Consider the following 25,333-nt stretch of genomic DNA (forward strand, 5'->3'; position numbering starts at 1 on the left):
TGCCTGTCTAAATAAATACTTGTTATCCAATAAGAATTCTCACTAGGGTCTTACATTTTAATATAAATATCTATAGTTAAAAATATCCCAACCAACATTATGCAAACAAGCATTAAAGAAAGAAAGAACTTAACTTCCCCCCTTCCATTCAGGTGGAGTCTTTTTGCATCCAGAGTGTCTCAATATTACCCACATCCCCCTTATGAATAGAACAGCAGGGAGTTGCATGGGTAGATCTAGGTGGAGTCATTTGCCACACCCCCCCCAAGTCATCTATAAATTCAGGCCAAATCCTTTTTCTCAGTTTCTCTCTATCTAAAATGTTTGCTGTTAAGATGACTACTATCCCTAGAGGCCATGGTTTCAAGCAGGTAAAAACAAAGATGTTTCATTTTGTAATAAAAAACTGATCCCTGAAGGCAATGCCTTATAATTAGAAAGGGTTTATATTTGAGTTTTCCAACACCTTCAGTTTGTGTTGGAATTTAAGTGTTGTTCTTCAATTTTATGTTGTGTGGAACAAAGAAGTACACCAATCCTTGATGGAAATGCCTTGGCCATATCTGGAGGGAAACCTGTTTGAGTAATGTAATTATTCCTTAAACTGTAAGCTTTTTGGATCAGGAACTATCTCTTTGGTGTATGTTTCTAGAGGGCTTGGCACTATGGAGCCCTGGTCCATGTCTGGGGATCCTTGGTGCAATAAATTACTCTTTTATCCTTATTCAGTACCTTGACTCCTGTCTTTGCTGTAATCATAGCTGTAATAATCTTCATGGAGTAGAAAGTCCTAGCAGCAACCTAGGGTATGATCTTACACTATCTTTTTTTTGAAGCAATTCCTTTGCCTTTTTAAGGGTCTGTCTTTGATTAATGTATACACTCCTTTTGTAGTTAAAACTAAACTGCATATTTCCTTTAGTTGCTGTTCTTCAACCTATTCTGTCTGACTCTGTAGCATACTTATACAGACTAACTAGGATCATCCTTAATGCTTAGGTGCTTCATGTGGTGCTTTGTATGAGAAGTTGTTAGAAATAAAATGAAAGCTTTCTATATTTGTATGGTGCCTAGCACAATTTAAGGGACTCCTTCATTAGCAGAACTGGGGCAGAGAGTGTCCCTTGGTTTTGTACACTGTCTAAAACCAAGGGCCTCTGAGCTGGTTATGCTAAATACAAATAAGCTCCAATATTGAATGAGGCCTTTGGGTACTACCATAAAATAAAGGCATTGTTATATATAGCATCAAATATACATGGCACTAGGCAAAAGACCCTACTTCCTAAGTGTGACAAACCAGATATACTGCCTTTTATATAAGGGGAAATGTGGCAGCTATGTTCTGCAAGGGCTGTGGTTTCTAGCATGATTCCAGTGGAAGTTTTAGAAATGGTGAAGGCATCAACTACTGTTTGAGGCCCACCTTGCGGGGAGGGAATAGCCTTTTTGGGGAGTACAGTGATGGCCATAACCACTGCAATGCTGTTCGTGCATGGGTGGTTGGTGGATTCAAACAAGGGCTGCTCCTAGTCTGTGTCTAAACCAAATGATAGCTGGTTTCAATAAGCTTAGAATAGCCACTACTTAAAACCAGAGAACTGGCATTGAAATCAGGGAAAATCACAGGAATATGCAATATGAACCACATTTTTGTGCCATTCTCCACCCTTTCGGCCACTGAGTTGGAGCCAGTGCCTCTCTTCCAACCTCTGCCACCCAGCAGGATGGCCTGGGTGGGAGATGGGGCTGGGGCAGGGGCTGCTGCCCTGAGAGGACTCCTCCAAGGGAGCCGTGCAGTGATCTCAAGTCTCAGCTCCCCTTGTTCCTCCTGGTGTGTGGGTCCAACTCCCCCCCACCCCATGTAAGGCTCCATCCTCCTGACCTTCGGGGACGCCTGGCCCTTTTCCCTTTCACCCCCCCTCAGCAGCCGACCCTCTCCTGCAGGGGGTGCTGACCCCAGGCACTGGCGGGTGGCTCGGCTCTCCCGCTCTGTGTTGGGGAGGCGGGGGCGCTCTGCTGCGCGGGGGGGCGGAGGGAGGGAAGTGTCCCCGCCGCCGCCGGTGGCTCCCTGGCGGCGGCCTGGGCGGAGAGTGTGCGCCTGCGCGCCGGGCTCTCGGAGGGACGTGGCCCGGTTGCCTGGGGCCGGAGGGGCGCGGCGAGCTCAGGGGCAAGGCAGCGGGACAGGCCGGGTGAGGAGCTCCGAGGCGGTGGCGGCGGCTGCGGGCCGGGCTGCACGGGAAGCCGATGTTCGCGCTCCGGCCCCGCGGCCAACGCTTCCAAGGTGAGGGGCGGGCGAGACCCTGGCCCCGCTCAGCGGGTACAGCCGGCCGGGGTGGGGACGTACCCAGCCGCCGGGCCTAGGCGCGCTCCGCAGGCTACGGGGACCCCCGAGGGGAGAGCCCGGAGGGCGCCGGGCCGGGGAGGAGTGACAGGGACCTGCCCTCCCCGGTTCCGCGCTCCCTTCCGGCTTCCAGCCGCGAGCCGCCCCCTCTCGCTTCTCCCTTCCTGCCCCCGCGGGGGCCGGGCCGGATCGTCCTCGGCCTCGGCCAGCGCTGGAGCTGGGGTTCCTGGCGGCTCAGTCTGCGGAGCCAGGAGATCCGCCTCCCTGCGAGCGCCGAAGGAGCAGCCTCTGCTCGCCCTGCTGTCTCCGGAACGTGGGCGGCGGTGGCTACTGCGGCGAGTTGGGGTTTGCCCCGTGTGGGGCTGGGAGCGGCTGTCTCGGTTTCAGGCTGTGAACCCGCTGCGGGGCAGCCCCCGAGTGACCCCATGGACCTCCCCTGGGCTGGGGGGAGGAGGTGGCGGTGAGGCTGTTTCTCTACTGGGGTTGATTTGGGTTCTCCTACAAAATCTATCGGGTACTTGAGTCCTCCTTCCTGACGGCGAGAAATATCAGCCCTGTTCCGACCGTGTGAACGCTCTGTCCCAGCCCCACTGAAGAGAGGCCAAGGGGAAGGATGCTCTAGGATAGCACCAGGACTTCATCACAGTGACGCCTCCTTCAGTCATGCAAGGAGGAGGTTCCACTGCGGCATAATCACAACATATATATTCTGCTGTTACACGTTCATCTTGTTTTGGGGTGTGAATTAACTGCTGGTATGGTTTCAATTTGTTTGGATTTAGTGCTCTTTCAAGGTGGTGGATTGTGGTGATTTAAGTAGATGGAAGCGGCTAGCTTCCAGCCTCACAATAAAATAGCACCCACATGAAAATGTCAACCTTCTTTAGAGGTGACCTAAAAAGAGCTTTCACCTTTTGTCCAAAAGTGATCTTGATGGTCTTATCTAGAGAGTGTAACTTATCTTGATAAAATGGAGTTGACATATTAAACCAAAAAGGTTTGGGAGTTTCACTCTTCCACACCTTTTCTTTGGTTCTTGAAATATTTCATTCATTATAAATTCTTGTCTTCAAACATGGTCTGTACTGTTTTGGTTATGTAATATGGATAAAAACTGAAAATTTAGAAGTCTCTTAATGTGGTTGGTCAGTGTAGAGTCCTTAGCGACTTTTTTTTCTGTATTTCAACTTGTACTTCTGTCATCATATTTGTTGAGTTGCATATAATTCCTGCTTTTCTTTATTATGAAACAGGGAGCTGCTTCTGACCAGATTTTATAGGGAGTCCCGATATTTGGGGCTTTGTCTTATATAGATGCCAATTACCCCCCACCCTCTGTCCCGATTTTTCACCCTTGCTATCTGGTCACCCTAGCTGCTTCGTAGTTAAATTTGAAACTGATTTGCCATTATCTCAATTTCCAATCCCACAACTTACCAACATTTATATACTTCAAGAAATCCTAGGATAGTTATTCCCCAAAAGAAGCTTGATTAAACACTTGAAGTCTTGTTGTTCTGAAAATGTACATGATCACTCTTCCAAAATTTCAGGTGTTCTGACTCTTATCTCCAAAATGGCTCAGGGTATGTGAGTGGAAGGCTAATGTAGAAGGTAAAATCCATAATAGGAATAAATACCGCCTGTGATGCTCTCAGTTAGATGCGGGAAGGGGTTCATAGACCTCATTAAAACAGCGTTATTAAACTGAGCCAGTGGAATGTTGAGAGGGTGTGAGAGGGAAAGATACAGGCCAAACATTTTCCACTTGAGTTTATCCAAGGAATCATGAAGCAAGAATGAACTAGGAAATGTAAGGACTATATACTGCCACTTTGGAAGTTGACTATTTTTCTTTGTGACATATCTGTTGATGGGAGGTGGGGGAGGAGAGGGGAGGAGAAGATTTGGGGTAGAATAAAGAGAGCCTGGGATTTCATTCACTAATCTATTGGGGTGTGCTAGAGAAATGCTCTGCCAAGGAATGTGCCCCTTAAAGTGCCATATTTTATTTTCCCTTTCTGTTCTCTGCAGTTACAGCCTTTGTTGTGCTTTTACAGATTGGTTTTTCATGTATACAGATCAAGACTATGGGTTGTTAGGGGAAATGTAGGGGGGGAGGAATCTGGAAGGAGGTATGATGGAGCCAGTGGAGTTGGAGGGGCATGAACAGGGGACTAGGTGGCATGAGACTGTGCTGCCTGGTGTTGGAAATCTTAATGTGTTTGAGCAGGAAGCAGACAGTGGTGGGAAAAATTGAAAGGTTGAAATGGGGGAAGTGTAGAGAGGAGACGGAGGGAAGATGCAGGGGGAAAAAGATGCCTGTGGTCCAGAGGAATAGAGAAGAGACAAAACTAGTGACTTATGTTTACCACTTAACACAAAGTATCAGTTGCTTACAGTCATCATCCAATTAACAATGGTTGTAAATAGACTGGTAGCAAAATGAAGCTGGGAGGAAACCCCCATACAATGGGATTTTTCCCTGAAACGCTTCCCTCACCAGGAAGTGAGATTCTCTCCTGCTGGTGCAGAGATATAAAGTCAGGATTTAAAGAAATTCAAAACAATCTTAATTAAATAAATTTTTAAATCAGTTTTTATTACATGTTGCTTGTTCTCTACTTTCTTTCCATTTTATAGTCTTCAGTTGTAAAATGAGTGTTCTGTACTTGTTTCTTTAGTTTACTAATTGTTAATAGTCCTCCAGATTTTATGTAGAGATTTTTTTTCTTAGAAGTTTCACACTTAAAACGCTCATTTATTTTTTTTAAATGCTCTTGCATATGTACTCTAAGAATAACAAGTCGTAAATTAATAAATTATAACCCCTCCTTACTGAAATAGCCTATAATAAATATCTCTCTTGATTCCACTCTAATTCACCTACTTCTTGAAGGCCTGGTAAAACAGTATCTCTTATGTACAACATAGCCAAAATTAATAGCACAGTCTTAACTTTTCCTGAAGTAAATAGCAATGAAAAATATAATTGTTAGGCTATTGTTCACGAACTGAGGTGTAGCCCACTGGCTTATAGATGGCACACTGAGTTAATGCATTTCTTGCCTATTTATATGTTTACTTGTTTGTAAATGTTGATTTAGTTGACGTTGGAAAGCTAGTATGGTTTTCATCATAGGCTCTTGTGGATGTTGGCTACAGGACAAAATAATGCTAAACTTGCTGCCTTTTTGGAAGAATGCTAAATGGGATAGAAGGGGTAACGGAAGTTGGGACTAAAGTGTATTGGCACAATGTATAGGGAAGCTTGAGTGAATCATAGAACTGGAAGGGACCTCGAGGTCATCTAGTCCAGCCCCTGCGCTCAAGGCAGGACCATGTACTATCTAGATGAGGGGTCTTCAAACTTTTTGAATTGTGCACCCCCAGGGCCAGCTTTGGGGAAGTGCCAAAAAAAAAAAAAGAGCTGCCGCCGGCGTGCCACCAAGAAGATGGAGCGGGGAGTGCCGAGCTGCCGCTGGCGTGCCGCCAAGAAGATGGAGCAGGGAGTGCTGAGCTGCCGCCGGCGTGCCGGCAGCGCTCCTTCGGCGGCGCTCCTTCTGCCACGCACCCCCACTTATGGTCTTGCGCATCCTACTTTGGAGACCACTGAGCTACACCATCCCTGACACGTGTTTGCGCTTAAAAATCCCCAATGATGGAGATTCTCTAGAACCATCTCTCTAGGCAATTTATTCCAGTGCTTAATCATTCTGACAGTTAGGAAGTTTTTCCTAATGTCCAATCTAAACTGCCCTTACTGCAATTTAAGCCCATTGCTTCTTGTCCTATCCTCAGAGGTTAAGAACAATTTTTCTTCCTCCTTCTTGTAACACTTTTATGTACTTGAAAACTGTTATGTCCCCTCTGTCCTCTTCTCCAGACTAAACAAACCCAATTTTTTCAATCTTCCCTCATAGGTCATGTTTTCTAGACCTTTAATCATTTTTGTTGCTGCTCTCTGGACTTTCTCCAATTTGTCCACATCTTTCCTGAAATGTAGCATCCAGAACTGGACACAATACTCCAGTTGAGGCCTAATCAGCATGAAGTAGAGCGGAAGAATTACTTCTCGTGTCTTGCATACAATACTCCTGCTAATACATCCCAGAATGTTTGGTATTTTATGCAACCGTGTTACACTGTTGACTCCTATTTAGCTTGTGATCCACTATGACCCCCAGATCCCTTTCCATAGTACTCATTCCTAGGCAGTCATTTCCCATTTTGTATGTGTGCAACTGATTGTTCCCCCCTAAGTGGAGTACTTTGCATTTGTCCTTATTTAATTTCATCCTATTTGCTTCAGACCATTTCTCTAGTTTGCCCAGATCATTTTGAATTTTAATCCTGTCCTCCAAAGAACTTGCAAGCCCTCCCGGCTTGGTATCATCTGCAAACTTAATAAGTGTACTCTCTCTGCCATTATCTAAATCATTGATGAAGACATTGAACAGAACCAGACCCCAGAACTGATCCCTGCGGGACCCCACTTGTTATGCCCTTCCAGCAGGACGGTGAGCCACTGATAACTACTCTGGAAACGATTTTCCAACCAGTTATGCACCCACCTTATAGTAGCTCCATCTAGGTTATATTTCCCTAGTTTGTTTATAAGGTCATGTGAGACAGTATCAAAAGCCTTCCAAAAAATCATATACCACATCTACTGCTTCCCCCTTATTCATAAGGCTTGTTACCCTGTCAGAGAAAGCTATCAGGTTGGTTTGACATGATTTGTTCTTGACAAATCCATGCTGTCTGGTGACTGTATTTCATATGCATATGTATGTCGTTTTCAGAAGCTACAACTGGAAGGGAGAAGGGATATTTTAGGTGAAGTCCAATGTCTAGCACAGGTAATTCCTTATATAACTGTTACCTAATATCTTTTAAAACGTTTTTCTTGATGTTTCAGTGGCTGCTCTCAGCATTGGTTCCAGCGACAAATTGATATTGAGGAAGTTTTTTTCCTCCTGTCTAAACCTGCTCTCATGGAAGTTGCAGCCTCACTGTAAAATTTTCTGTCAATGTGTTTGAGCCATGATGTTACTTGGATGTCCAGCTTGTATAAACTACCTAAATACTGAAGAGTTTTTGAAGCTTCATCCAGGAAAACTTAACCAATACTATACTGGAACAGACAGTTTGCTCACACAGAGGTTCTTTATCTAGCAGTGGCCTTTACCTGATATTTCAGACGGGATCTTATGAAGTGCCTATCTTCTTGTGCCTAGCCTCCATATAAAAGGGGGGTGTTTCTTCCTGGTGCTTGCAGCTGATCATGTTATGCTCCTAATGAGGTTTGAATACCCTTGTATTGTTTTGGTTTGCATAGCTGCAAATGTTGACTATTCGTTCCTCTTTAAAATCTAACCACTTTGTGTGATCTCTTGTGATAGTCATTTCCACTGGTGCACTGGGTATACTTTTGTGGTTAAGGCATCAGACTAGGAGTCAATTCCATTCTGCATACTGTTTCTGGCTCTGCCACAGACTGATTCCAGTGAAGTTATTTAATCTATGTAATAGTTCCCAATCTGTGCAAACTGGTTTTAATTTGGAAAGCAATCAAGACATCACATAAGTTGTGAACATTTCTGCTTGCCCAGTGCACGTGAACCATTTCTGATCGCTTTTCTTATTAAAACCTGCATTTTTCTCATCTAATCTTTTTGTTGCCTGTATCTTATTTGCACAGTTAAAACTTTTTCAGAAAAGTGAATGGAAGTATTTGGATGATGGTTAAATACAATGGACTCTACCACAAGATCTGCTAGTGAGTCTGAAATGAAATTACCAGAGTTTAAATTCATATACATTTTTAAAACTCCTGAAAATTTTAAATATGGCCTACTGGACAATGTCTGACAGCAGTGTGTGAATCAGGGTGATAATTTGATACTCATTTGGCAATGTCCTAATAGATGTTTGATCAGTTATTCTAAGTGTTATAAAATAGCATAGCATAAATACCAGCTGAATGTAATTATATTTGCGGCATAATTTTTCTTCAGTGTATAGGGATAAGTCTTCTAAAAATGGATTGCTATTGTCTCAGGTTGTGGAAAGGCTCTTGAATTTTTTATTTGGTAAGATGGCATGGCAGAAGTAGCTTAATATGATCTTTGTTTTTGTAAAACATATTGCGTTTAATGCGTGTTCAAGTTGTGATGCTTGTTAAAGACATCTACCTTCCCTGGAGGATATATAGAGAATGATGGGGCTACGAGGGGACTTGAATAAGAGTACTCTGAGGAATGGAAATCCAGAATTAAGTGACTTTAATTTTGAATTTTGTGAATTTGACTTAAAAAAAATTAGTTCTAATGTTCTTCCTCATGTTACTTTAGTTTTAAGAATGTGGGAAGCCATGATCCTTTTTTTAGCTCTGGAAAACAAATAAGACGTAGCAGGTTTTTTTATTTTTTAAAGGTAGTCTCCTATAGATTATGCAAATTGAGTTTTGTATTCGAGAATTTATAGGCTGTGTGGCCTGGATATTGGGGCTTTGTTTAAGTAACTTTTTAAAAAGGCAGCTCTACACCAAAAATATCATAAATCAGCTTTACTGTCTCCCTGAGATCTTTCTTGCTATTCTCCACTAATGACTCCTTTTGTAGGTTCCTAGAATAGATGGAATAAATTCTTCTTCCAAAACGAGTACACAAAATTCACTGGCCAAATGACTCTTAAAAAATGAATGACATTTCAGTGTTGGAATATGAGTAGGCCTCTGTGGCTTCATTTAAAAACAATCTTCATTGTTCACTTAATCAAATGGTCAAAACATTAATTTCCTTCATTAGGTGCTCTGCTCCTATTTGAAGTGTATGGGAACTTGGTCATGGACTTCAGTGGGACCAGAGTAAGATTTTCATACAGCAACACAGGTGTTGTATTAACCTCAAAGCAGGCATTTTCTCCTAATAGTTGTACTGAAAATGCTTGTGGAGGTAGGTCATGAATATTGTAAATGTATTAATAGGTACATTTTAAATTATAGTGCATTACAAAACGACCTAAGGTCTGAATGTACGTCAGCCTGCACTGTGGTCAGGCTACTGACGCATAACCTGTATTTTAAATCGGTGCTGCTCTTGGTGAATAAACTGTTGGCTTTCCTCTAGATAGGTAGTAGAATTGACTCTACTTTTGAAGTAAAACATACACACTTTAGCAGTAGGGTAGTAAGAGTTTTGATTTCAGCCTATGGATTGTGATATGCAGATTAAGTTTTGGGGTATATCTACACTACGAAATTAGGTCAATCTTCTAGAAGTCGCGTTTTAAAAATTGATTTTATACAGTCGATTGCCTATGTCCACGCTAAGTGCTTTAAGTCGGCGGAGTGCATCCATAGTCCCGTGGCTAGCATCGACTTTCGGCGCATTGTACTGTGGGTAGCTATCCATAGTTCCCACAGTCTCCGTTGCCCATTGGAATTCTGGGTTGAGCTCCCAATGCCTGATGGGGCAGACATTGTTGCAGGTGGTTTTGGGTACATGTCGTCAGTCGCCCCTCCCTCCATGAAAGCAATGACAGACAATCGTTTTGCACCTTTTTTCCGTGCAGACACCATACTGCTGTCAGCAGACTGTGCAGTAGGACTGCTAACCGTTGTAGTCATCCACCGCTTCCCCTGCAACTTTGCTCTGCCGCTCTTGTCTCAATAGCAGATTTCTCCATGTTGTCTGTCATGTGCTCCCAGGTACTTGTGTTCTTCCTCAGGAAATGTGCGTGGTGCTAACCGTCGTCCTACACCGCTTCTGCTGCAACTCTGCTCTCCTGGTGCCATGAATCCACCTCGCAGGTCCTCTCGTTGTTCTGTATAAATATCTATTCTTGTGGCATCCGTCGTCATCCACTGCTTCTGCTGCAACTCTGCTCTCCTGCAGATGCCATAGCACGCAAGCATGGAGCCCGCTCAGCTGACCGCTGCTGTTGTGAGTATTGCAAACACCTCACACATTATCCTGCAGTATGTGCAGAACCTGCAAAATCAGGCAAGGAGGTGACAACAGCACGATCACGATAGTGATGAGGACATGGACACAGACTTCTCTCAAAGCACAGGCCCTGGCAATTTGGACATCATGGTGGTAATGGGGCAGGTTCATGCCGTGGAATGCTGATTCTGGGCCCTCGAAACAAGTACAGACTGGTGGGACCGCATAGTGTTGCAGGTCTGGGATGATTCCCAGTGGCTGTGAAACTTTCACATGATGAAGGGCACTTTCATGGGACTTTGTGACTTGCTTTCCCCTGCCCTGAAGCGCAAGAGTACCAAGATGAGAGCAGCCCTTGAAGTTGAGAAGCAAGTGGCAATAGTGCTCTGGAAGCTTGCAATGCCAGACAGCTACCGGTCAGTTGGGAATCAATTTGGAGTGGAGAAATCTACTGTGGGGGCTGCTGTGATCCAAGTAGCCAACACAATCACTGAGCTGCTGCTATCAAGGGTAGTGACTCTGGGAAATGTGCAGGTCATAGTGAGTGGCTTTGCTGCAATGGGATTCCCTAACTGTGGTGGGGTGATAGGTGGAACGCATATCCCTATCTTGGGACCGGACCACCTTGGCAGCCAGTACGTAAACCACAAGGGGTACTTTTCAATGGTGCTGTAATCACTGGTGGATCACAAGGGACTTTTCACCAACATCAACGTGGGATGGCCAGGAAAGGTGCATGACGCTCACATCTTCAGGAACTCTGGTCTGTTTGAACAGCTGCAGGAAGGAACTTACTTCCCAGACCAGAAAACTACCGTTGGGGATGTTGAAATGCCTATATGTATCCTTGGGGACCCAGTCTACCCCTTAATGCCATGGCTCATGAAGCCATACACAGGCACCCTGGACAGTAGTAAGGAGCTGTTCAACTATAGGCTAAGCAAGTGCAGAATGGTGGTAGAATGTGCCTTTGGATGTTTAAAAGTTTGCTGGCGCAGTTTACTGACTAGGGTAGACCTCAGTGAAACCAATATTTCCATTGTTGCTGCTTGCTGTGCGCTCCAGAATATCTGTTAGAGTAAGGGGGAGACATTTATGGTGGGGTGGGAGGTTGAGACAAATCGCCTGGTGGCTGATTATGTGCAGCCAGACACCAGGTGATTAGGAGAGAACAGCTGGGCGCCCTGCACATCAGAGAAGCTTTGAAAACCAGTTTCAAGACTGGCCAGGCTATGGTATGACAGTTCTGTTTGTTTCTCCTTGATGGAAACCCGCCCACTTGGTTGACTCTACTTCCCTGTAAGTCAACTGACCACCTCCCTTCAATCGCTGCTTTCAGAAGCAATAAAGTCATTGTTTCAAAATCATGCATTCTTTATTAATTCATCACATTAATAGGGGGGAAACTTGCAAGGTAGCCTGGGAGGGGTAGGGGAGGAGGGAAGCACTGGGTGGGGTGGTGGATGAGGGGAGGAGGGAAGGACAAGGCCACACTGCACTTCAAAACTTATTGAATGTCAGCCTTCTGTTGCTTGGGCAGTCCTCTGGGGTGGAGTGATTGGGTGCCTGGAGGGCCCCCCCATGTTCTTGGGCATCTGGGCCAAATCATGAAACTGGTTTTCAAAGCTTCTCTGATGCGCAGCATGCCCTACTATGCTCTCCTAATAGCCCTGGTGTCTGGCTGCGTGTAATCAGTGGCCAGGCGATTTGCCTCAACCTCCCACCCTGCCATAAACGTCCCCCCCTTACTCTCACAGATATTGTGGAGCGCACAGCAAGCAGCAATAACAATGGGAATATTGGTTTCGCTGAGGTCTAAGCGAGTCAGTAAACTGCACCAGCGCGCCTTTAAAAGTCCAGATGCACATTCTACCACCATTCCGCATTTGCAGCGGAAGCGGTGGATGATGATGGTTAGCAGACCTACTGCACCGTCTGCTGCCAGCAGCACCCAGGACACAACAGTAGCGGTGTCAGTGAGCTGAGATGAGCGGGCTGCATGCTTGCCGTGGTATGGCATCTGCGTGGGGAAAAAAGGCGCAAAACAATTGTCTGCCGTTGCTTTCACGGAGGGAGGGGCGACTGACGACATGTACCAAAAACCACCCACGACAATGTTTTTGTCCCATCAGGCATTGGGACCTTAACCCAGAATTCCAATGGGCGGCGGAGACTGCGGGAACTGTGGGATAGCTACACACAGTGCACCGTAAGTCGATGCTAGCCATGGTAGTGAGGATGCACTCCGCCAACTAATGCGCTTAGTGTGGACATACGCAATCGACTGTATAAAATAGATTTCTAAAAATCAACTTCTATAATATTGACCTAATTTCGTAGTGTAGACATACCCTTGGAGTACTGTTTTTAAACCAGTTGTGCATGCGCCTTATAGTAACTTCATCTACACCACATTTCCCTCATTTGCTTATGAGAATGTCATGTGGTAAATCAGTTTGAATCTTTTCTCAAGCTTAAATTAGGACCTCACTGTTCCCATATGTGCCCTACTACCTGCATCTCGGTACTTATGCCTTTGGAGATCTTGCAGGGCTTGGCAGGAGCGGCTCACACTTTTTGAATGAGTTTTTTGCTCGTGAAAGAAGGGGATTCATAGCACTCTGTAGGAGAGCTTCTGAACACCTTGTTTTTACCCACCTTAACAACATACATTCCTCCAATTTGGGTAAGACCTCAAATCGCCATCTCCTGCTGCTTCATGGTATTCAGCAAATCTTCCCTCTCAATATTACACATAAAATGAGGCTCAAATCCAACAATAAAGTCACATCATGACAGGTTATATAAGTGAGGTTATGTGCTTTAGCAGCTTAACCTGACAGGCACATTCGTGAGACAAGGGTGGTGACGTAATATCTTTCATTAGACCATCTTCTGTTGGTGAAAGATGAGCTTTTGAGCTTACACAGAGATCTTCTTCAGGTCACAAATTCCCAGCATTTGACTCAAGTTAGTATACAGGCTTTGTGACTCTTTTTAGAGACACTTTCCCTTGGAGTCTTGCTAACAAGCTTCTCCAGAGCAAGCTGTAGGAATTTTAGAACTAAGGTGCCTATCTCCTACTGAGTGATACAGTCCAGCAAAGCTCAGACTTCTTTCCTGTTGATAGGTAGCTTAGCCAATACTTCCCCTCCAGTGTTGGAGCTTTAGTTCTGGTCTTTTACTTCAAGAACCCCAACACTTCCTCTAAGCCACACTTCAGTTCCCTAGGGCTTGGTTGATCTCTAAGATCTCCTGAGGACGTTGTCCAAAATATTTAAAAATTCTTTGCCAAAAAATTATAAATTCTGCAAGTTTTTATTGGTCAATAAATAAATGCAGAAGCTCCAGCATGACAGTGGGGAGCACAGGCCACTGGCTGCACAAAGGCGGAAGATCACCGTGCAGCCTCTCTACCCACCACCCCGGGTCACAGACTCGGTGGTGAGGCTGCACCCGACCCTGACACAGCACAAGGCCTGGGCCTGCCCCAGAAAAACCTGGAGCTCTGCCCCTCTGTGCCAGATGCACCAGGTGTGGGGCAGGCAGGATCCAAGTGTGGAGGGGCTCAGTATGGAGGGATCCAGGTGTGGGGTGAGAGGATTCTGTGTGGGACAATCTGGGTGCAGGCAGCTCAGTGGGGGTTCTACGTGTAGGGGGATCTGGATGCACAGACGCTTGTGGGGGGGGGGGGGAGGAGTTCCCTGCAGAGTCCCATTGTCCATGCAACTGGGCTTCCAGGTGAAGGTGGTTGGGGCTCAGCGGAGGTGTCTGGGTGTGGGGTCTCAGCAGGGGGGTCTGGGTGCTGGGGAGTGGGGCTTGGTGGGCTGGAGGTCTGGGTTCAACTAGTTGGGGGTCAGTGGTGTGGGGGTCTGGATGTGGGGGCTCAGAGTGATGCAGTGGGGTGGGCCTCGTCAGGGTGGGGGTTTGAGTGCAGGGAGCTCAGTGGGGGGTGGTCTGGGTGCAGGGGTGGGGATCTGGAGGAAGAGGGTCTGGGTGCAGGGCAGATCTAGATGTAGGGGTTGAGGTTCAGTGGATTGGGGTTCAGATATGGAGGATTGGGGGGTTCTGGGTGTATGGGGTGAGGCTTGGCAGGGGGCATCTGGGTATGGGAGTTGGGTGGATGGGGAAGCAACTCTCTATACAGTGACCTCTTCCACTCGCAGTTGAGGAGTGATGGGGTCAGGAAGCAGGGGAGGATGCTGAGCTTCCTGCAGCTGTGGGAGATTTCTGGGACTGGGTCTGACACAGCCTCAGCCATTCCTTGCAGGAGAAGAGGAAGTCCCCTCCTTTCACTTCAGCCCAGCCAAAATTAGCAGCTGATCCTGGGTCAGGGTAGGAGCCACTGGCTGTGGTGTCCCCAGCTCTGCAGTGATTTACCTCTCCACTGGCTGCTCCGGGTGCCTGAAACAATGTACCTGAGCAGCTAGGAAGTGATTCTCTTGCAGCTTCCCTATCAAAGTAATTTTTCTTCAGGGAAGCAAAGAAATCTGCAGGGGACATGAATTTTGCACAAGCACAGTGGTGCAGAATTCCCCCAGGAGTAGATAGAGGATAAGCTCAAACCTTAGGTGCTCAGATAAATAGCAGAAGTTCCAACATAAGAACCTACATAGATGGATTACTTGGAGAGTGGGCAGTTCTTGTTTCCTGCATTCATTCTGCATTGGACTCCCATTTTGGCTCCTTTGCCATCCAGGGATATAACCTCAGACTGGGAGGTCCAAAGAAGGGCAGGTGAGAAGGAAGAGAAAAGATGAGAATAATATATTGGCTATAGTTTTTGAAATATGACTGAAGGAAAATGTAGAATTAATCTGCAGAATACACCCATACCATACATGGGCCACAGGCCTATTAATGACAGGTTTCAGAGTAGCAGCCGTGTTAGTTTGTATTTGCAAAGAGAAAAGGAGTACTTGTGGCACCTTAGAGACTAACCAATTTGTTTGAGCATAAGCTTTCGTGAGCTACAGCTCACTGCATCGGATGCATTCAGTGGAAAATACAGTGGGGAGATTTATATACGTAGAGAACATGAAGCAATGGGTGTTACCATACACACTGTAACCAGAGTGGTCACTTAAGGTGAGCTATTACCAGCAGGAGAGCCTGGGGGGGAGCGGGGGGAGCTTTTTGTAGTGATGATCAAGGTGGGCTATTGCTAGCAGTTGACAAGAACGTCTGAGGAACGGTGGGGAGGTGGGGGATAAACATGGGGAAATAGTTTTACTTTGTGTAATGACCCATCCGTTCCCAGTCTCTATTCAAGCCTAAGTTAATTGTATCTAGTTTGCAAATTAATTCCAATTCAGCAGTCTCTCGTTGGAGTCTGTTTTTGAAGTTTTTTTGTTGAAGAATTGCCACTTTTAGGTCTGTAATCGAGTGACCAGAGAGATTGAAGTGTTCTCCAACTGGTTTTTGAATGTTATAATTCTTGACGTCTGATTTGTGTCCATTTATTCTTTTACGTAGAGACTGTTCAGTTTGACCAATGTACATGGAGGGGGGCATTGCTGGCACATGATGGCATATATCACATTGGTAGATGTGCAGGTGAATGAGCCTATTAATGAGTTTCCCTGGAGGGGCAGCAGTAGGGTATATATGAAGGAACCACTTTCCTCTTCAGACCATTTTTCCTACAAAAAAGATAGGACGAGTGAGGCAGTTCCACTCATCCTCTCTAGGACTTACAAAAAATGTCAGGCATATGCCTTTTCTTGGAGTCCTGCTTTCACAAAAGAACGTTTGTTGATTTTTCTCTTTTTTTAATCTCATTTCTTGTTGCTGATCATGTTACATTTTACAGAATGAAAACTCACCACACTGTGTGAGCTAGCCATTATCTGGCAGGCACTTAGCACGATTATTTACACTCTGCCTGTTCCTTCTGCATGATTTCTAAGTCCTGAGTTAGTAAGCACAGCTTTGGCAGTGTGATGTGGGTTGTGACAGATGAGCAAAATATCACTTGAAACCATTTTTACCATGTCTCCAGGGCTGGCTAGTTTGTTTCTTCCTTAGGGGAAAGCAATATTTTAAGTTCACATCCATGCTATCATTATTCTTGTTCTCATGTTTTGCTACAGATATGAAAAACTATATATAAGGTCTTGAGTTTATTATTAAATGGTTTTTTTTACAGATTACAGTCTTTAATCAGTTTTCAGTGAGGTGAAATGGCAAAACAGTAAGCAGTAAAAACCTTCCTTGAATATGTTTCCATTTATAGAAGTAAGCTATAACATGAGATAAATACATAAAAGCACAGAAGAAAAGGGAAAATGGAAACATGATAAAAGTGCAGAAGACTCTTACAATTCCATTAGCTATTTTGGTTTTGTAAGCATAAATATGGACCTAAAATTAGTGCTGACAAAGCCCTACAAGAGGGTCCAGCTTTAAAGTTCAGAGAATGAATTCAACTATTTGTGTGTGGTGTTCATTCAAGTTATAAAGCATTAAGAGAATGCAGTTTAACTCTGCCTCACTAGGTGGAGCCTCTAGGGTCCAAATAGGTAAAGCTGTTTTTGACTTCACTGATGTAGATAAGTACAATAATATCCTTGTGAAAATGAATCTGGAATTAAAATCAAATTTTAATTCTATGCTGCCAATTCTAATCTGCTTTGAGCATCAGTGTTTTCTAATTTGTATATTTTGCTAGTAATGTTCTTTGCAAGTCTTGTTAGTAGACATTGTAAAGTAATAAATCAATTTCTGGAATGATACCATTTATTTATACATGTGAGCCTTAAGATACTAGGTATTTAATTGCTGCAGAATGCATGTGAAGATGGTAAAAAAGGTAATCTGGAAAAATCATGGGGCTTCATTATGCTGTTTTCATAAACTGGTTTGCCTAGTTTTGTGTGTTCTCTAAGAGTTTTGTTGCACTTAACCTTTCATATCAGGATCTCTGTCTTACAAAAGCTGGGTAAACATTATCCTCATTTTAAATTGAGGCACATTGAAATTAAGTGACTTGTCCAAAGCTGCAGTCAGAGTTGAGCATTGAATGTGGGTCTTCAGTTTTTCAGTTCAATTCTCTAACCACTAGACTGTACTCTTGGGTTCAGCAATTTCTGCAGCTAGTGAACTTTGCAATGAAATATGCTCATTCAGTAGATCACTGTTTACATGTAAAGATTCCCTTTAATATTAGCCCAACTGACAACAAAATGAAGTTCATAAGTCCTAGCATGTTGACTTGATTTTGTGTTTTTGGGCTAGACAGAATTCCTGTGGCTGAAATCTAAAAGCTTTTAATGTAGTGTTTGACTGACAAAGCAAGTAAAACTGACAGGAAGTAACTTTGGAATTTTTAGACATGCACTTTAACCTGCTGTGAAAGCACTGAATTTACTGGATCACTTAATAGTAACATAGTTCAGAAGAAATTGTAATTCGCTTTTCTTGCAGTTTGAAGTCTAATTGAAAGAGGAAGATGGCAAGGCAGCTTTGCATTTTACTTTAGCAACTTTTTCCCCCTCAGTTTAACTGTAAGTAACTTGTATTTCTTTACATTTTGGTAGAATTAAAGACCGTGAATGAACACTGAATTTTACATGTTTGTGTCCAAAAGCAATTCAGAATTAGTGACTATTACTATCAAGCACAAATTTAAACAATTTGTTAATCTCTAAGGTGCCACAAGTACTCCTTTTCTTTTTGCGGATACTTCTAAACTAGAATTTAGCCCTTATTATAGATGTGGGGCTGACATCTTTGGAGAATGAAGTCATATCCACAGAGATACAATGCAGAAGCCTCCAAGTCAGAGTAGGCTTCTCCACAGTGTCCTGTCCGTGTGCTGTACTGTTTGCTTGGGTGATACACCTCTGGGGGGAAGTAGGTTGGCTCAGACTTTCTACCTTGCAATTTTGACCTTTCTTGAGGCTCAGGTGCTAATTTGTGTCAGTTATGTCTGCCGCTTTTGTAATGTGGATGGTTCAGACTGGACTGAAAATGCTTGTTTATTCCATGTAGGCTACTTAACTGTAGTCTGATAGTAACAACTGACTTGAGCTGGGCTGGATTTGAGGAACTTCAGTAGGGAATGGCTCCATATGGAATTACCAATTCCTCAAACTGGAGGTTCCCGAACTTCTTTATGTGGACCACATCTCATGGATCATCTACCCTTTTACTCATTATCGCTTCACACTGCTGTGATCGTTAGAGGAATTACTTACATGGAATATTGTATTTGCAGCTGTTAATGATTCCTCATCACCATATGACTGACTGACAAGTGCTGTGTGGACCACTAATGAGAACCATTGCCTGGAACAATATAGTCGCTTCAAACATATTTTTAAATTAAACTCCTTGGCTTTTAGAACTAAGTTAACAGAAATCCCAATAAACTTGAATGCACTCAAATTTTTATAGGTTTAACAGGGAGCATTGGGTTGATCAGAGAATTATGGTGGTGTTCCTAACTAATTCAGTTTGCTTTTCCTTTTCCTGATTAAGGCAAAGTGGAGCTCTTCAATGATACCTAAGGATGTTTATTGAAATAACTTGTTAGCACAACTTTCTCATTAGGTAACACGGCTTAAAATAACAAGAACAGCATAAGATGTTTTGGCTCTGTTAATCTTAGAAATTTGTAATGATCTAACATTGTCCTAACTAGGACAGCAATATTAAAGCTTGAATCACTTTTTTCTTTAGGGGTAACTTTGAGTGCCTAGAGCCACACTGAAATGTGGCCAGCTTTGCTTTTGTGGGTGGACTCCATAGTGTTACTACACTGCTTTTTTTTTTTTAAACTAAATTTTTTTTCATGGCTGTAATAGACTTTTCTGATTTAAATAAATTGGTTTGAGGTATGTTTACAGATACCAAACTTGGCATAAATGTTTAAAATTACTCTAAATACGAAGATAATTATACTGGTGTTCTAGGGTTCTCAACAAATTTCTTGGTGGCCTCAGAGTGTGGCCACCAACTCTTTGGTGGCCATGCTGACCATTTTTCCTAAAACACTTAATTAACTTTAGGAAAAACAAGTAAATATGTGTATACATGTCCAAATCATTGTAATTTATTTATGTAGGGTTTTTTCAGACTCAGTAATAAACTTGACAGGACCTAAACAGAATAGAAACACAAATAAGTGCTTTGCATGTTCTTGTCTTTGGTTGTTGTTGTTTTGTTGTTGTTCTGCTTTTTTGGTTGCTTTTTAAGAAAAACTTGCTAGATAGTAAGTCTGCTGCTGTTTCACAGCAGCAGACTTACTCAACCCCAGCAAGCCCTGGGACAAATTAAGCCCTGGGGAGGTGGGCAGGGAGGTCACAGGGCCCAGGGACAATGGTGTGGGCGATGAGCCTGGGACAAGAGCCTGCTACTGTGTGGATGGAGTCTGAAGCCCTGTGGCTGAAGCTGTCTGCCCCGCCCCAGGAAAGCAGAGAATTCGCCAGCTGCCTGCACCTCCAGCATTTGTGTCTCCAGAGGGGAGCAGGGTCCAACCCCCACTGGTGGCCACTGGGGTAGAGGAGCCACTGCTTCTCTTTCTGCCCCCCCACCCCCGCTCCAATCACAGCCCAGGAGGCTGTGGCTGCAAGAAAAGCCCCTTGTGGCCACATTTGAGAAACACTGTAAGACTGGCTGTATGTGTGTTCTGCTATGTGAAAATTCAGATGCTTAACTTGTTAAGATTTATTGCATAACTGCAAATATGCTTTGCAGCTATATAAAGCCTCCAATTTGATATTCCAGAGTACATGCATGTCTGTAAAAACGGGGAAATTGAAACTCTGAGGTTAAATAATTTGCCCATGGTCACACTTCAAGTATAGAACCCACTCTGGACTTCTTCCTGTTCTTAACTACAAGTTGATCCTTCCCTTTGTTAATTTGCTTTTTGATAAAGAATTATAGGGTCAAACTTCTGACCAATAATTTTAGAAATCTTGGGTCTTACAGATGGGAGATAAATAGAAAAATAACATTAAATTTAAAGTTCTGACATGGAGCTCTACCAACTTGGAATGGTTGTAATTTAAATTTATAGGCAAAAGTTACCAGCTGAGACAAGCATTTGGCACACTTGCTTACTCTTGTAGCTCACTCACTGCAATGAGACTGCAACATCCCCATTGAATCTTTATTACCCTCATTGTCTCCTGAAATGACCTGGATTTGGAGCATCAGCAGGGAGGAAGAGTCTTGCATACAAAAACTCCTGGTGAACTTACTAGTCAATGTGACTGCAGTACTGGTCTGTCTCCCTGCTTGCCTCAGTATCCAAAGAGGAGACTGAAGGACTTTCGTCTAATCCTCTTTTGATGGAGATTCATGCTTCTCTGGTAAAGGATATCTCCACGCTTCAAGCATAGGTGTTATGTTGGGCTTCCCTTACCAAGTCCTCCTCTCTAACCAGCCTTTATACCTAAGAAAAGGGCAAGTAAAATCTTTCCCAGTCAAGTTCCATCAGCATGTGCATAATAGAAGTTTTCATTAAATTACATTTATATCCCTTATGGCTCAATTATAAGAGTGTAGTCAATGCAGTGTTGCCTTCCAGAGCCTGAAGACAAACTGCTAGTGCCTTTGGTGCCCAGCTTTCCCCAAGCTGCAACAAAGTGAGAATTTACCAGTCTTGTCAATTTTTACAGCTGCTGTTAGGACCTTATGGGCAGTAATCCATCGAGACTAACAACCAAGTCTGTTTCACTCCGTTTTTTTCCCCAGGCTGCAGCAAAAGTGAGCCCAGGAATCAAAAGACCTTGGGTATGGTGTTGTGTAGCAGAGCTGCCAGAAGGCGCTACACTGGGAGGTGGGGGAGATGGGGATTCCCTTGTAAGAATTTTTACCCCTCACCTTTCCCATAACTTGAGCAGAGGTTTCTTTTTCACCAGATGTTGCTCCTAACATTGGAGGACCCAATCTTCTGGTCACTCTTTACTTAATAGGTTTAGTCCTATGGATTCTGGATGTCTAGTACAGTATTGAAGTGGTTCAGGGAATGAAGGAGCAAACGGAAGTGTGGGGCAAATGAGATCTTTTGGGAGTCGTGGAACACCATGTAGATGAGTAATATAAGGAAGTAGGGAAGAGAAGGAAAAGAAGAAACACTGACAACTGTCTGGGCAAAGACACAATGATCCATTACAGGGAAGAGGGGGAAAGATGGTAGAACAAACACAAGGTACAGTATGTTACTTAACTTCGTTTTATTAATGACCGAACATGCTAAACCATGTACAACAGTTAAATTGCAAAGGATGTGGCTTTGAGTGCACGAATGCACAGAATTACAATGCCTATGTAGACAAGAGCGCTTGTCTACATGGAGACACTCCGGAAAATTTATCTGAATTAACTAAAGACGTAAATTCAAGTGGATTAGTTAAACTGCATTAAATCCCTGTGTGGATGCTGTCATTCAGAATTAAAGTAGCCTTAGCCCTGGTCTACACTAGGACTTTAGGTCGAATTTAGCAGCATTAAATCGATGTAAACCTGCACCCGTCCACACGATGAAGCCCTTTATTTCGACTTAAAGGGCTCTTAAAATCGATTTCCTTACTCCACCCCGACAAGTGGATTAGCGCTTAAATCGGCCTTGCCGGGTCGAATTTGGGGTACTGTGGACACAATTCGACGGTATTGGCCTCCGGGAGCTATCCCAGAGTGCTCCATTTTGACCGCTCTGGACAGCACTCTCAACTCAGATGCACTGGCCAGGTAGACAGGAAAAGAACCGCGAACTTTTGAATCTCATTTCCTGTTTGGCCAGCGTGGCAAGCTGCAGGTGACCATGCAGAGCTCATCAGCAGAGGTGACCATGATGGAGTCTCAGAATCGCAAAAGAGCTCCAGCATGGACCGAACGGGAGGTACGGGATCTGATCGCTGTATGGGGAGAGGAATCCGTGCTATCAGAACTCCGTTCCAGTTTTCGAAATGCCAAAACCTTTGTCAAAATCTCCCAGGGCATGAAGGACAGAGGCCATAACAGGGACCTGAAGCAGTGCTGCGTGAAACTGAAGGAGCTGAGGCAAGCCTACCAGAAAACCAGAGAGGCGAACGGCCGCTCCGGGTCAGAGCCCCAAATATGCCGCTTCTATGATGAGCTGCATGCCATTTTAGGGGGTTCAGCCACCATACCCCAGCCGTGTTGTTTGACTCCTTCCATGGAGATGGAGGCAATACGGAAGCAGGTTTTGGGGACGAAGAAGATGATAGCTCACAGCAAGCAAGCGGAGAAACCGTTTTTCCCGACAGCCAGGAACTGTTTCTCACCCTGGACCTGGAGCCAGTACCCCCCGAACCCACCCAAGGCTGCCTCCTGGACCCGGCAGGCGGAGAAGGGACCTCCGGTGAGTGTACCTTTTAAAATACTATACATGGTTTAAAAGCAAGCATGTGAAAGGATTACTTTGCCCTGGCATTCGCGGCTCTCCTGGATATACTCCCAAAGCCTTTGCAAAAGGTTTCTGGGGAGGGCAGACTTATTGCGTCCCTCATGGTAGGACACTTTACCACTCCAGGCCAGTAACACGTACTCGGGAATCATTGTACAACAAAGCATTGCAGTGTATGTTTGCTAGTGTTCAAGCAACATCCGTTCGTGTGTTATCCTCAGGAGAGTGAGATATAATCCATGGTCACCTGGTTGAAATAGGGTGCTTTTCTTCAGGGGACACTCAGAGGTGCCCGTTCCTGCTGGGCTGTTTGCCTGCGGCTGAACAGAAATGTTCCCCGCTGTTAGCCACAGGGAGGGGGGAGGGTTGAGGGGGTAGCCACGCGGTGGGGGGAGGCAAAATGCGACCTTGTAACGAAAGCACATGTGCTATGTATGTAATGTTAACAGCAAGGTTTACCCTGAAAGAGTGTAGCCAGTGTTTTATAAAATGTGTCTTTTTAAATACCGCTGTCCCTTTCTTTTTCTCCACCAGCTGCATGTGTTTCAATGATGACAAGATCTTCTCCTTCCCAGAGGCTAGTGAAGATTAGAAAGAAAAAAAAAACGCACTCGAGATGAAATGTTCTCCGAGCTCATGCTGTCCTCCCACACTGACAGAGCACAGACGAATGCGTGGAGGCAAATAATGTCAGACTGCAGGAAAGCACAAAATGACCAGGAGGAGAGGTGGCGGGCTGAAGAGAGTAAGTGGCGGGCTGAAGACAGGGCTGAAGCTCGAATGTGGCGGCAGCGTGATGAGAGGAGGCAGGATTCAATGCTGAGGCTGCTGGAGGACCAAACCAGTATGCTCCAGTGTATGGTTGAGCTGCAGCAAAGGCAGCTGGAGCACAGACTGCCACTACAGCCCCTGTGTAACCAACCGCCCTCCTCCCCAAGTTCCATAGCCTCCACACCCAGACGCCCAAGAACGCGGTGGGGGGGCCTCCGGCCAACCAGCCACTCCACCACAGAGGATTGCCCAAAAAACAGAAGGCTGGCATCCAATAAATTTTAAAGTTGTAAACTTTTAAAGTGCTGTGTGGCATTTTCCTTCCCTCCTCCACCACCCCTCCTGGGCTACCTTGGTAGTCATCCCCCTATTTGTGTGATGAATGAATAAAGAATGCATGAATGTGAAGCAACAATGACTTTATTGCCTCTGCAAGCGGTGATTGAAGGGAGGAGGGGAGGGTGGTTAGCTTACAGGGAAGTAGAGTGAACCAAGGGGCGGGGGGTTTCATCAAGGAGAAACAAACAGAACTTTCACACCGTAGCCTGGCCAGTCATGAAACTGGTTTTCAAAGCCTCTCTGATGCGTACCGCACCCTCCTGTGCTCTTCTAACCGCCCTGGTGTCTGGCTGCGCGTAACCAGCAGCCAGGCGATTTGCCTCAACCTCCCACCCCGCCATAAACGTCTCCCCCTTGCTCCACAATATCTGAGAGAGTACACAGCAAGCAGTAATAACAGTGGGAATATTGATTTCGCTGAGGTCTAAGCGAGTCAGTAAACTGCACCAGCGCGCCTTTAAACGTCCAAATGCACATTCTACCACCATTCTGCACTTGCTCAGCCTGTAGTTGAACAGCTCCTGACTACTGTCCAGGCTGCCTGTGTACGGCTTCATGAGCAATGGCATTAAGGGGTAGGCTGGGTCCCCAAGGATACATATAGGCATTTCAACATCCCCAACAGTTATTTTCTGGTCTGGGAATAAAGTCCCTTCTTGAAGCTTTTGAAACAGACCAGAGTTCCTGAAGATGCAAGCGTCGTGTACCTTTCCCGGCCATCCCACGTTGATGTTGGTGAAACGTCCCTTGTGATCCACCAGAGCTTGCAGCACTATTGAAAAGTACCCCTTGCGGTTTATGTACTCGCCGGCTTGGTGCTCCGGTGCCAAGATAGGGATATGGGTTCCGTCTATGGCCCCACCACAGTTAGGGAATCCCATTGCAGCAAAGCCATCCACTATGACCTGCACATTTCCCAGGGTCACTACCCTTGATATCAGCAGATCTTTGATTGCGTGGGCTACTTGCATCACAGCAGCCCCCACAGTAGATTTGCCCACTCCAAATTGATTCCCAACTGACCGGTAGCTGTCTGGCGTTGCAAGCTTCCACAGGGCTATCGCCACTTGCTTCTCAACTGTGAGGGCTGCTCTCATCTTGGTATTCATGCGCTTCAGGGCAGGGGAAAGCAAGTCACAAAGTTCCATGAAAGTGCACTTACGCATGCGAAAGTTTCGCAGCCACTGGGAATCGTCCCAGACCTGCAACACTATGCGGTCCCACCAGTCTGTGCTTGTTTCCCGAGCCCAGAATCGGCGTTCCACAGCATGAACCTGCCCCATTAGCACCATGATGCATGCATTGGCAGGGCCCATGCTTTCAGAGAAATCTGTGTCCATGTCCTGATCACTCACGTGACCGCGCTGACGTCGCCTCCTCGCCCGGTAGCGCTTTGCCAGGTTCTGGTGCTGCATATACTGCTGGATAATGCGTGTGGTGTTTAATGTGCTCCTAATTGCCAAAGTGAGCTGAGCGGACTCCATGCTTGCCTTGGTATGGCGTCCGCACAGAAAAAAGGCGCGGAATGATTGTCTGCCGTTGCTCTGA

At 45.0% G+C, this 25,333-nt stretch overlaps 1 protein-coding gene across 7 annotated transcripts in view; it reads left to right on the top strand.

Annotated features, from left to right (window-relative positions):
• Positions 1-2,153: 2,153 nt before the first annotated feature.
• The window catches only part of EVI5 (ecotropic viral integration site 5), a 152,007-nt gene continuing 128,827 nt past the window's right edge, over positions 2,154-25,333 (top strand). For 6 of the 7 annotated variants that reach the window (XM_074961325.1, XM_074961322.1, XM_074961319.1 and 3 more), the window contains exon 1: positions 2,154-2,284. The gene's annotated coding sequence lies outside the window, so the exon portion shown is untranslated. Of the gene's footprint in view, positions 2,285-17,671; positions 17,802-25,333 lie in introns of those variants that run through there. The other variant, XM_074961320.1, reaches the window with a different exon arrangement.

The sequence above is a fragment of the Natator depressus genome, chromosome 8 (assembly GCF_965152275.1).
Source record: "Natator depressus isolate rNatDep1 chromosome 8, rNatDep2.hap1, whole genome shotgun sequence".
In the NCBI taxonomy this organism is placed as follows: Eukaryota; Metazoa; Chordata; order Testudines; family Cheloniidae; genus Natator; species Natator depressus.